The sequence below is a fragment of the Arachis hypogaea genome, chromosome 10 (genome assembly GCF_003086295.3).
Source record: "Arachis hypogaea cultivar Tifrunner chromosome 10, arahy.Tifrunner.gnm2.J5K5, whole genome shotgun sequence".
Classification (NCBI taxonomy): Eukaryota; Viridiplantae; Streptophyta; class Magnoliopsida; order Fabales; family Fabaceae; genus Arachis; species Arachis hypogaea.
Window position 1 is genome coordinate 87,452,554 of NC_092045.1, and position 13,474 is coordinate 87,466,027.

At 43.2% G+C, this 13,474-nt stretch overlaps 1 non-coding gene across 1 annotated transcript; it reads right to left on the minus strand.

The window, feature by feature from the left end:
* Positions 1-9,735: 9,735 nt before the first annotated feature.
* LOC112719290 (small nucleolar RNA R71) lies at positions 9,736-9,843 on the minus strand. Its single transcript, XR_003161597.1, has one exon. It is a non-coding gene; the product is annotated as a small nucleolar RNA R71 (small nucleolar RNA).
* Positions 9,844-13,474: the final 3,631 nt, after the last annotated feature.

A 13,474-nucleotide genomic window follows, 5' to 3' on the forward strand; every position in this document is an offset into this window, starting at 1 on the left:
CTTAAGTTAGCAAGGGTATTAAGCAGGTATTGAGTAGAATCAGAGTATGAGTTATACCTGGGTGCTCCAGTGTATTTATAATGGTGAGATGTGGCATTCTGTGGATAAGATAAGTTAGTTATCTTATCTTATCTTTATCTTTAAGTTGAGGCCGCCTTTCTCTCTGTAGGCTTGGGCCGCTTTAGGATTTGGGACGTGCTCCTCTATTTGGGCCCTTCTTTAGGCTTTCGTGGGGACTTGACCGAGATCTTTGGGAAGAGGTCGGGTTGTCCTGACCTAAAGAGGTCGGTCGCTTTGTCTGTTGATCATCCCGGGTCAGACACCTCGACCCAGGGTATGAACAACTTCATTGCAGAATTTACAGATACACCGAAAACCCCCACAGAATGGAATCTCTACGGGGACGGGTCCTCAAATAAAGCTGGAAGCGGCGCGGGTGTGATAACTGAAAGCAACCAAGGAACCCAAATCGAACTCTCTCTCAAATTCGGGTTCTCTGCCTCAAACAACCAAGCAGAATATGAGGCACTGCTGGCTAGTTTGAAGCTGGCTAGGGAGATTGGAGCTCAAAAGCTTAACATCTTCAGCGACTCACAGGTAGTCACTTCGCAAATAGCAGGAAGCTATCAAGCCAAAGACCCCACTATGAAAAAGTACTTGGACAAAACCAAGGAACAGCTCGGACAACTCAGAGAATATGAGATCTGTCACATACCCCGAGAACAGAATGCTCAAGCTGACGCACTTTCAAAACTAGCCAGCACCAAACTAGGGGGCAACAATAGAAGCCTCATTCAAGAAATTCTACAAAATCCATCAATCTCTGAAGAAGAAAAAGTCCTGACCATAACAGGTCAAGATCAAGGATGGATGACTCCCATAATTAACTACCTCAAAATAGAAGCACTCCCCACAGAAGAAAAGGAGGCAAAGAGGTTGAAGCGGGAGGCACAATACTACACTATCATAAACAATACTCTATACAAAAGAGGGATTTCTATACCATTGTTAAAATGCGTACCGACTTCTAACACAAAGAAAGTCCTAGAAGAAGTACATAGTGGCATTTGTGGCAATCACCTAGGAGCAGAGGCACTTACCAAAAAAGTACTCCGCGCAGGGTTTTATTGGCCAACTCTACAAAAAGAAGCCACAGAGTTCGTAAAACCATGTCCATCATGCCAGAAACATGCCAACTTTCACATCGCTCCACCAGAGGAGCTCATCAGCATAACCTCACCTTGGCCATTCGCAAAATGGGGACTCGACCTTCTCGGACCCTTCCCTCAGGGATCAGAACAAGTCAAATTTCTCATAGTGGGGATAGACTATTTCACAAAGTGGATCGAGGCAGAACCCCTTGCTAATGGCACTGCTCAAAGAAGCCGAAAATTCCTATATAGGAATATTGTCACGAGGTTCGAGGTTTCATACTCCATCACCACAGACAATGGTACCCAATTCACAGATGCAGGCTTCAGAAAGCTAGCGGCCGACTTGAATATAAAACAACAATTCACTTCTGTAGAACATCCCCAAGCCAATGGACAAGCCGAAGCTGCCAACAAAGTTATACTGGCTGGCCTGAAACGGAGACTATAGGACGCAAAAGGAGCTTGGGCCGAGGAGCTCTCACAAGTCTTATGGGCATATCAAACAATGCCACATTCCACCACAAAGGAATCACCGTTCCGATTAGCATATGGAATGGAGGCAATGATCCCAGTAGAGATTGAAGAAAGGTCGCCTAGAGTAATTCATTATAGTGAAGAAGCCAATTCCCAACTTCAAAGGGAAGAACTCGACCTGCTTCTGGAGGTACAAGAAAGAGCTCGGATTAGGGAAGAAGCATTAAAATGACGAATGGCTGCGAGATACAATCAAAAGGTAGTACAGCGAGCTTTTTCTGAGAATGACCTCATCCTAATCCAAAATGACATTGGAACAGCCCGACCTGGAGAAGGAAAGCTGGCAGCAAACTGGAAAGGACCTTTCCGGGTCATAGAAGTACTTGGAAAGGGCTACTACAGACTGTCCGAACTCGAGGGGTGAGAGCTTCCTAGGTCATGGCACGCCTGCAACCTGAGACGGTACTATAGCTAGGGATGATAAAAGATCTTAGGATAAAGCGCACCCTTTTTCCTGAAAAGGTTTTTTAACGAGGCGCCAGTCCAAGACCTACAAATCACCCGACCTAGAGGATAAACCTCCCACATGTATATATTTGCATTTTTTTTGAATACAATCTGTTTAGGTCTTCTACAAATGTTCAAGCCGCATTAATCTGAAACATTCATCATCCGATTATAAAGCTACAGATCGGCAGAAAGTGAAAATTAATTCACTACGCGATCACGATAAAGACCAAAGATGAAAACCAAATTCATCAAAAGGTCGACCAAATGAAGGTTAAACCCAATCTCTACAAAATTGGTAAAGATGAAAACAGAATAATGCAAGAAGTTATAAAAAGTGATCCATAGAAAGGACCTGATGAGGTCCTAATAAAATGGATTGCTAAAAAAATAACTTAAAGGCTGACCGACATAAAAAAAGTCGGACCAGCCGCAAAAACCGAAGTTATAAGTAAAGCCCTGGAAAGAGGTCTGGCCAGCCCTATAAAAGAGGATTACTATAACTTAGAAGAGCCTGACATGACGAAGTCGGACTCCCACAAAGAAGTTATGAAAGTAACCCCTGAAAGAGACCTGAACAAGGTCCAAGAAAGAGGATTACAAAAATAACTTGGAAGAGCCCGACATGACGAAGTCGGACTCCTACAAAGAAGTTATAAAGTAATCCCTGAAAGAGACCTGAACAAGGTCCAAGAAAGAGGATTACAAAAATAACTTAGAAGAGCCCGACATGACTGTTCATACCCTGGGTCGAGATGACCGACCCGGGATGTTTAGCGACAAGGCGACCGACCTCTTCAGGTCAGGCTATCCGACCTCTTCTCAAAGAACTCGGCCAAATCAACAAGAAAGCCCAAATAAAGGGCCCAAACAGAGGAACACGACCCAAATCCAAAGGTAATCCCAGCCTACAGAGATAAAGGCGATTCCGTTGAAGATAAGCTGACCTCACCCAAAGATAAGATAAGATAAGATAAGATAACTAACTTATCTTATCTAGAAAGGTCACTTCTCACCATTATAAATACACTGGAGCACCCAAGTATAACTCATACTCTGATTCTACTCAATACCTGCTTAATACCCTTGCTAACTTAAGCATCAGAGCCCCTTGCAGGTACCCCCCACCCTCCGGGGACACAGGATCAGCACCACCACCAAGTCCAACAAATCGGACACATCAGTTCCGACTGCCGTACACCTGCCGGACACGTCGGCTCCGACCAACACAGAAGATCTCGTCCGAGATCGACCTACAGTTTCAGGTAACCCTCGGAACATTGGCGCCGTTGCCGGGGACCTGGAAGTCATCCCATTAACATGGCGGATGACCATGACAACGACCACGATTCAGGTTTGGAAGATAGAACGCCGCATAAAAACGCAGACACAATACTCAAAGCTACTCTAGAAACCCACGGAGACAAAAATTCATCAAATCTAGGAGTAATAGAAACACTTCAAAATTGATTGGAGCAACTTGAGAAAGAAGCCCAACATCGACGTGAAAAAGAAGAAGATCTACGCCGGGAAATAAGGCGGCGCCGAGAATTAGAAGATAAGCTTATAAAACTCGAAGCTGATCTCAAAACCAAAGCTACTCGACCATCCACAGAGGATAGTTCTCAGAAAGATCAAGATCCATTCACCAGAGAAATTATGAAAACCAAAATTCCGAAAGATTTCAAGCTTCCAGATATGACTCTATATGACGGTACCTCCGACCCCAACCATCATCTCAACAACTTCAGAAGTAGAATGTACCTCACCGATGCCTCAGATGCAGTTCGTTGTAAAGCCTTTCCAACAACTCTCACCAAGACAGCCATTAAATGGTTCGACAACCTACCTCCAAAATCCATCTCGAGTTTCGGCGACCTGGCCAAAAAGTTCCTGGCTCGATTCTCCATACAAAAGGACAAAGCCAAACATGCACCCAGCTTACTCGGGATCAAGCAAGGATACCGAGAAAGTCTTCGCAACTACATGGAGAGATTCAACAAAACATGCATGGACATACAAAATCTACCAACAGAAGCTGCCATCATGGGCCTCATAAATGGCCTGCGAGAAGGACCATTCAGCCAATCTATATCAAAAAGATACCCGACATCCCTAGATGAAGTACAAGAATGAGCGCAGAAGTACATTAACATGGAGGAAAATTCTCGACTTGGCGAAGCCTCAAGGTCCGGTTCTGCCTACCGAGATAAAGAATCCAAGAAAAAGGAAGATCGCTCCGGAGAGAAAATCAAAAAATATCACAACTACACCCCTCTTAGGGTATCCTTGGTAGACGTTTACAAAGAAGTCTGCCATACGGAAAAAATCCCTCCAGCTCGGCCACTTAAAGGCAAAAGAGGAGGGGGAAATCGGAATGAGTACTGTGAATATCACCGACTTCGAGGGCATTCCACCAACGAATGTTTCGACTTGAAAAACGTCATAGAAAAATTAGTACGAGAAGGAAAGTTGGATTGGTTCTTTGCCAACCGGGACGAAGAACCAAGGAAAAGAAGGAGGGATTAGGATGTCGGACGATCTGAACGATCGCCTCGCACACCAGAAAGACATGTCCACATGATACACGGCGGATTTGCTGGGGGAGGAATCTCCAAATCATCCCGCAAGCGACACCTCAAAGAGGTATACCATATCGAAGGACAGAAGGAGACGCCAGACACCCCGGCAATCACGTTTACCAAAGAAGATGCATCCAGAATCATCTCGGGACACGACGACCCCATGGTCATTACGATCATATTGGCAAACGCCAACCTCCACCGCACACTAATCGACCAGGGAAGCTCTGCCGACATCTTATTCAAAACTGCCTTCGACAAACTCGGCCTAGAAGAGAAAGAGCTAAGAGCATATCCAAACAGTCTGTTCGGACTGGGAGATGTCCCAGTTCAACCACTGGGATACGTGTCGCTGCATACAACCTTCGGAAAGGGGAACCAATCTAAAACACTCAAGATAGACTACATCGTGGTCGACGTAAGCTCGGCCTACAATGCCCTGATAGGTCGGACAATGTTAAATCAGCTCGGCGCAATAGTTTCGACTCCGCATCTATGTATGAAATTTCCAACTACAGAAGGGATAGCTACAATAAGGGCAGATCAAAAGATGGCATGTCGCTGTTACAACGAAAGTCTAAACCTCCGAGGCGAAGCAAGAGAGTTCCACACAATCGAGCTCGGTGGAGCTCAGAGGCGAGAAGAGCTCCGATCACAACCCGAGGGAGAAGTAGAAAGAGTCCAGATTGGAGAGACCTCGAATAAAACAACTAATATTGGCACGATCCTGAAAGGAGATGCAAAAGAATCATTGATACAGTTTCTGCGAGATAATGTTGATCTCTTCGCATGGAAAGCTGCCGACATGCCGGGCATAGATCCCAAACTAATGAGCCACAAGTTGGCAGTCTACCCGGGATCCCGACTGATACAATAAAGACGAAGAAAACTTGGGCCAGAACGATCTCAGGCTGTAGAAGAACAAGTACAAGCACTACTAGAGGCAGGGTTCATAAGGGAAGTCAAATACCCACTATGGCTAGCAAACGTCGTTCTGGTGAAAAAATCAAATGGGAAGTGGCGAATGTGCACCGACTACACCGACCTCAACAAAGCCTGCCCAAAAGATTCTTACCCACTCCCAAGCATCGACGCTCTAGTAGATTGATGAGCGGACAATTTGTACGCTTTTTGGCATTGTTTTTAGTATGTTTTTTAGTATGATCTAGTTAGTTTTTAGTATATTTTTATTAGTTTTTAGTTAAAATTCACTTTTCTGGGCTTTACTATGAGTTTGTGTGTTTTTCTATGATTTCAGGTATTTTCTGGCTGAAATTGAGGGACCTGAGCAAAAATCTGATTCAGAGACTAAAAAGGACTGCAGATGCTGTTGGATTCTGACCTCCCTGCACTATAAGTGGATTTTCTGGAGCTACAGAAGCCCAATTGGCGCGCTCTCAACGGCGTTGGAAAGTAGACATCCTGGGCTTTCCAGCAATATATGATAGTCCATACTTTGCCTAAGATTTGATGGCCCAAACCGGCGTTCAAAGTCACCCTCAGGAATTCCAGCGTTAAACGCCGGAACTGGCACCAAAATGGGAGTTAAACGCCCAAACTGGCATAAAAGCTGGCATTTAACTCCAAGAGGAGTCTCTACACGAAAATGCTTCATTGCTCAGCCCAACCACACACCAAGTGGGCCCGGAAGTGGATTTTTATGTCTTTTACTCATCTCTGTACACCCTAGGCTACTAGTTTTCTATAAGTAGGACCTTTTACTATTGTATTTTCATCTTTTGATCACTTTAGATCTCTAGATCATCTTTGGACATCTAGTTCTTAGATCATTGGGAGGCTGGCCATTCGGCCATGCCTAGACCTTGTTCTTATGTATTTTCAACGGTGGAGTTTCTACACACCATAGATTAAGGTGTGGAGCTCTGCTGTACCTCGAGTATTAATGCAATTACTATTGTTCTTCCATTCAATTCCGCTTGTTCTTGTTCTAAGATATCACTTGCTCTTCAACTTGATGAATGTGATGATCCGTGACACTCATCATCATTCTCACCTATGAACGTGTGACTGACAACCACCTCCGTTCTACCTTCGATTGGGTGAATATCTCTTGGATTCCTGATTGCACGATGCATGGTTGATCGCCTGACAACCGAGTGCTCGCCTGACAACCGAGCCAACCATTCCGTGAAATCAGAGTCTTCGTGGTATAGGCTAGAACTGATGGCGGCATTCAAGAGAATCCGGAAGGTCTAACCTTGTCTGTGGTATTCTGAGTAGGATTCAATGATTGAATGACTGTGACGTGCTTCAAACTCCTAGCAGGCGGGGCATTAGTGACAGACGCAAAAGAATCGCTGGATTCTATTCCGGCCTGACCGAGAACCGACAGATGATTAGCCATGCTATGACAGAGCATAGGAACATTTTCACTGAGAGGATGGGAGGTAGCCACTGACAACGGTGAAACCCTACATAAGCTTGCCATGGAAAGGAGTAAGAAGGATTGGATGAAGACAGTAGGAAAGCAGAGAGACGGAAGGGAAGGCATCTTCATGCGCTTATCTGAAGTTCCTACCAATGAATTACATAAGTATCTCTATCTTTATCTTTTATGTTTTTATGCGTTCATCACCATATCCATTTGAGTTTGCCTGACTAAGATTTACAAGATGACCATAGCTTGCTTCATACTAACAATCTCCGTGGGATCGACCCTTACTCGCGTAAGGTTTATTACTTGGACGACCCAGTGCACTTGCTGGTTAGCTGTGCGAAGTTGTGTTAATGCCATGGTATTGAACACCAAGTTTTTGGGGTTCATGACCGGGGATTATGAGAGTTGTGAAAAGTATTGTTCACAATTTCACGCACCAAGTTTTTGGCGTCGTTGCCGGGGATTGTTCAGTTTGGACAACTGACAGTTCATCTTGTTGCTTAGATTAGGTATTTATTTTTTTCGAAATTCTTGAAGAAGAATTCTAGAGTTTCATGATGATTTGTTGAAGTCTGGCTGGCTGAGAAGCCATGTCTAATCTCATTGGACCGAGGTTTCAACTTATCATCACAAGAGCTTGTTGATTTTTATCAATCTTGCTTTTGGAGCAGTGATCTGCTAAGGCTTGGCTGGCCTTTGGCCATGTCTAGTGTTTTGGACCGAAGCTCTCTTTGAAAGCTTGGCTGGCTGTGAAGCCATGTCTAATTCCTGGACCGGAGTCTTAGACTAGCATTGCACTGATTCCTGGAATTCTCATTAAGAATTTTGATATCTTTTTCCACTTAATTTTCGAAAAAGCACAAAAAAAATCAAAAAATCATAAAAACCAAAAACATTTCTCGTTTGAGTCTAGTGTTTCATTTTAAGTTTGGTGTCAATTATATGCATCCATTCATGTGTCTTAAGGATCTTCAAGTTGTTCTTGATGATTTTCGTGCTCTGATCTTTAAATTCAATTGACTTGAGTGTTTTGTGTGTCTCATATGCATTCTCATTTTGTTAGTGTCAGTGGTATACAAACTGCTAAGTTTGGTGTCTTGCATGCATTGTTATTTGATTCTTGTTGCATTTTGATTTATCCTTATTATAAAAAAATCCAAAAATAATTTTAATTTGTGTCTTTTCAAGTCAATAATACAGAGAATTGAAGATTCAGAACATACAGCAGAGGAATTGCACAGAAAAAGCTGGGCGTTCAAAACGCCCAGTGAAGAAGGACAGAATGGCGTTTAAACGCCAGCCAGGGTACCTGGTTGGGCGTTTAACGCCCAAAAAGGTAGTGTTTTGGGCGTTAAACGCCAGAATGTGCACCATTCTGGGCGTTTAACGCCAGGATGGCACAAGGGGGAAGATTTTGTTTTTCAAAATCAGTTTTTTTTTCAAGTTTTCAAAGTTTTTCAAAATCAAATCTTTTTCAAATCAATTTTTCAATCAAATCTTTTTCAAAATCAATTTCTTTCCATTTTCAAAGATACTTGCTACCAATTAATGATTTGATTCAACATTTCAAGTATGTTGCCTTTTCTGTTGAGAAAGGTTTAATGTTTGAATCTTATCTTTTCTTGTTAGCCAAGTTTTTAATTTTCAAAATCAAATCTTTTTAAAATGTTTTTCAAATCATATCTTCTCAATCACAATTTTTTTAAACCAATCATATCTTCTTAACCACATCTTTTTCAAAACAGTTTTCAATCAAATCTTTTTGATTTCTAATTTCAAAATCTTTTTCAAAAATCACTTGACTTCTTTTCCACCCCTGATTTTCGAAAATCAATTAAGGTTTTTCAAAATGTTTTCAAAATATTTTACTTAATTTTCGAAAATCACTTCCCTTCTTCTCATATCCTTCTATTTATGGACTAACACTATACCTTAATGCAAAATTCGAACTCCATCCTCTTTGATAAGTTCGAATTTTCTACTTCTGTCTTCTACTTTTCTTTTCCTCTGACACCTAAGGGAATCTCTATACTGTGACATAGAGGATTCCACATTTTCTTGTTCCCTTCTCTTTCTTATGAGCAGGAGCAAAGACAAAAACATTCTTGTTGAGGCTGACCCTGAACCTGAAAGGACCTTGAAGAGAAAGCTGAGAGAAGCCAAAGCACAACTCTCTTTAGAGGACCTGACCGAATTCTTCAAAGAAGAAGAACCTATGGCAGCCGAAAACAACAACAATGCCAACAATGCAAGGAAGGTGCTGGGTGACTTCACTGCACCTACTCCCGATTTCTATGGGAGAAACATCTCTATCCCTGCCATTGGAGCAAACAACTTTGAGCTTAAGCCTCAATTAGTTTCTCTAATGCAACAGAATTGCAAGTTCCATGGACTTCCATTGGAAGATCCTCATCAGTTTTTAGCTGAATTCTTGCAAATCTGTGACACTGTCAAGACTAATGGGGTTGACCCTGAGGTCTACAGACTTATGCTATTCCCTTTTGCTGTAAGAGACAGAGCTAGAACATGGTTGGACTCTCAACCTAAAGAAAGCCTGGACTCTTGGGAAAAGCTAGTCAATGCCTTCTTGGCAAAGTTCTTTCCACCTCAAAAATTGAGTAAGCTTAGAGTGGAAGTCCAAACCTTCAGACAGAAGGAAGGAGAATCCCTCTATGAAGCTTGGGAAAGATACAAACAATTAATCAGAAAGTGTCCTTCTGATATGCTTTCTGAATGGAGCATCATAGGTATTTTCTATGATGGTCTCTCTGAACTATCCAAGATGTCTTTGGATAGCTCTGCTGGAGGATCTCTTCACTTGAAGAAGACGCCTACAGAAGCTCAAGAGCTAACTGAAATGGTTGCAAATAACCAATTCATGTACACTTCTGAAAGGAATCCTGTGAACAATGGGACTAGTCAGAAGAAAGGAGTTCTTGAGATTGACACTCTGAATGCCATATTGGCTCAGAACAAAATATTGACTCAACAAGTCAATATGATTTCTCAAAGTCTGTCTGGAATGTAAAATGCACCAAGCAGTACTAAAGAAGCTTCATCTGAGGAAGAAGCCTATGATCCTGAGAACCCTTCAATGGAAGAGGTGAATTACATGGGAGAACCCTATGGAAACACCTATAATCCTTCATGGAGAAATCATCCAAATTTTTCATGGAAGGATCAACAGAGACCCCAACAAGGTTTCAACAATAACAATGGTGGAAGAAACAGGTTTAGCAATAGCAAGCCTTTTCCATCATCTTCTCAGCAACAGACAGAGAGTTCTAAGCAGAATACCTCTGACTTAGCAACCATGGTCTCTGATCTGATCAAAACCACTCAAAGTTTCATGACTGAAACAAGGTCCTCCATTAGAAACTTGGAGGCACAAGTGGGTCAGCTGAGCAAGAAAATTACTGAACTCCCTCCTAGTACTCTTCCAAGCAATACAGAAGAAAATCCAAAAGGAGAGTGCAAGGCCATCAACATGGCCAAATTTTAGGAGGAAGGAGAGGCAGTGAACGCCACTGAGGAAGACCTCAATGGACGTCCACTGGCCTCCAATGAGTTCCCCAATGAGGAACCATGGGAATCTGAGGCTCAAAATGAGACCATAGAGATTCCATTGGACTTACTTCTGCCATTCATAAGCTCTGATGAGTATTCTTCCTCTGAAGAGGATGAGTATGTCACTGAAGAGCAAGTTGCTAAATACCTTGGAGCAATCATGAAGCTAAATGACAAGTTATTTGGAAATGAGACTTGGGAGGATGAATCCCCTTTGCTCACCAAAGAACTGGATGACTTGTCTAGGCAGACACTGCCTCAAAAGAGACAGGATCCTGGGAAGTTTTCAATACCTTGTACCATAGGCACCATGACCTTCAAGAAGGCCTTGTGTGACTTAGGGTCAAGTGTAAACCTCATGCCTCTCTCTGTAATGGAGAAGTTAGGGATCTCTGAGGTACAAGCTGCAAATATCTCACTGGAGATGGCAGACAACTCAAGAAAACAAGCCCATGGACTTGTAGAGGATGTTCTGGTTAAGGTTGAAGACCATTACATCCCTACTGATTTCGTAGTCCTAGAGACTGGGAAGTGCATGGATGAATCCATCATCCTTGGCAGACCCTTCCTAGCCACAGCAAAGGCTGTGATTGATGTTGATAGAGGAGAGTTGATCATTCAAGTGAATGAAGAATCCTTGGTGTTTAAGGCCCAAGGATATCCCTCTGTCATCATGGAGAGGAAGCATGAAGAGCTTCCCTCAAAACAGGGCCAAACAGAGCCCCCACAGTCAAACTCTAAGTTTGGTGTTGGGAGGCCACAACCAAACTCTAAGTTTGGTGTTGAACCCCCACATTCAAACTTTAAGTTTGGTGTTGGGAGGTCCCAACATAGCTCTGAACATTTCTGAGGCTCCATGAGAGTCCTCTGTCAAGCTAATGACATTAAAGAAGCGCTTGTTGGGAGGCAACCCAATGTTATATTTTCTCTATTTTCTTTTGTTATTTTATCTTTTTTTGTAGGTTGATGATCATAAGAAATCACAAAATCAATGAAAAAAGCAAAAACAGAATGAAAAACAGGAAGAAAAACAGCACACCCTGGAGGACACACCTACTGGCGTTTAAACACCAGTGAGGTTAGCAGATGGGCGTTTAACGCCCAGTCTGGCACCATTCTGGGCGTTTAACGCCAGAAAGGGGCACCAGACTGGCGTTAAATGCCAGAAAAGGGCAAGAAGCTGGCGTTAAACGCCAGAAATGGGCACCAGCCCGGCGTTTAACGCCAGAATTGGCACAAAACGAGATTTTACTTGCCATTTGGTGCAGGGATGACTTTTCCTTGACACCTCAGGATCTGTGGACCCCACAGGATCCCCACCTACCCTACCACTCTCTCTCCTCTTCACCCATTCACCAATCACCTCAACATCTCTTCCCCAAAAACCCCTCACCTATCAAATCCCTTCTTTCTCTTCACCACTCACATCCATCCTTCATAAAACCCCACCTACCTCACCATTCAAATTCAAACCACTTTCCCACCCAAACCCACCCTCAAATGGCCGAACCCTACCCTTCCCCTCTCCTATATAAACCCTCCTTCACTCCTTCATTTTCACACAACTTAAACACCATTTTTCTCCCCTTTGGCCGAACACAAAGCCATTCCCTTTCTCCTCCTTTCTTCTTCTTCTACTCTCTTCTTTCTTCTTTTGCTCGAGGACGAGCAAACATTTTAAGTTTGGTGTGGTAAAAGCATTGCTTTTTGTTTTTCCATAACCATTTATGGCATCCAAGGCCGGAGAAACCTCTAGAAAGAGGAAAGGGAAGGCAAAAGCTTCCACCTCCGAGTCATGAGAGATGGAAAGATTCATCTCAAGGGTGCATCAAGACCATTTCTATGAAGTTGTGGCCTTGAAGAAGGTGATCCCCGAGGTCCCTTTTTCACTCAAAAAGGGTGAATATCCGGAGATCCGACATGAGATCCGAAGAAGAGGTTGGGAAGTCCTTACCAACCCCATTCAACAAGTCGGAATCTTGATGGTTCAAGAGTTCTATGCCAATGCATGGATCACCAAGAACCATGACCAAAGTGTGAACCCGGATCCAAAGAATTATCTTACTATGGTTCGGGGAAAATACTTGGATTTCAGTCCGGAAAGTGTAAGGTTGGCATTCAACTTGCCCATGATGCAAGGAGATGAACATCCTTACACTAGAAGGGTCAACTTTGATCAAAGGTTGGACCAAGTCCTCACAGTCATATGTGAAGAGGGCGCCCAATGGAAGAGAGATTCAAGAGGGAAGCCGGTTCAATTGAGAAGGCATGACCTCAAACCCGTGGCTAGAGGATGGTTGGAGTTTATCCAACGCTCAATCATTCCCACTAGCAACCGGTCCGAAGTTACCATAGACCGGGCTATCATGATCCATAGCATCATGATTGGAGAAGAAATAGAGGTTCATGAGGTTATAGCCCAAGAACTCTATAAGGTGGCGGACAAGTCCTCTACCTTGGCAAGGTTAGCCTTCCCTCATCTCATTTGTCACTTCTGTTATTCAGTTGGAGTTGACATAGAGAGAGACATCCCTATTGATAAAGACAAGCCCATCACTAAGAAGAGGATGAAGCACACAAGAGACCCCACTCATCATGAGATCCCTGAGATACCTCAAGGGATGAACTTTCCTCCACAAAACTATTGGGAGCAACTAAATACCTCCCTAGGAGAATTGAGTTCCAACATGGGACAACTAAGGATGGAACATCAAGAACACTCCATCATCCTCCATGAAATTAGAGAAGATCAAAGAATCATGAGAGAGGAGCAACAAAGACAAGGAAAAGAC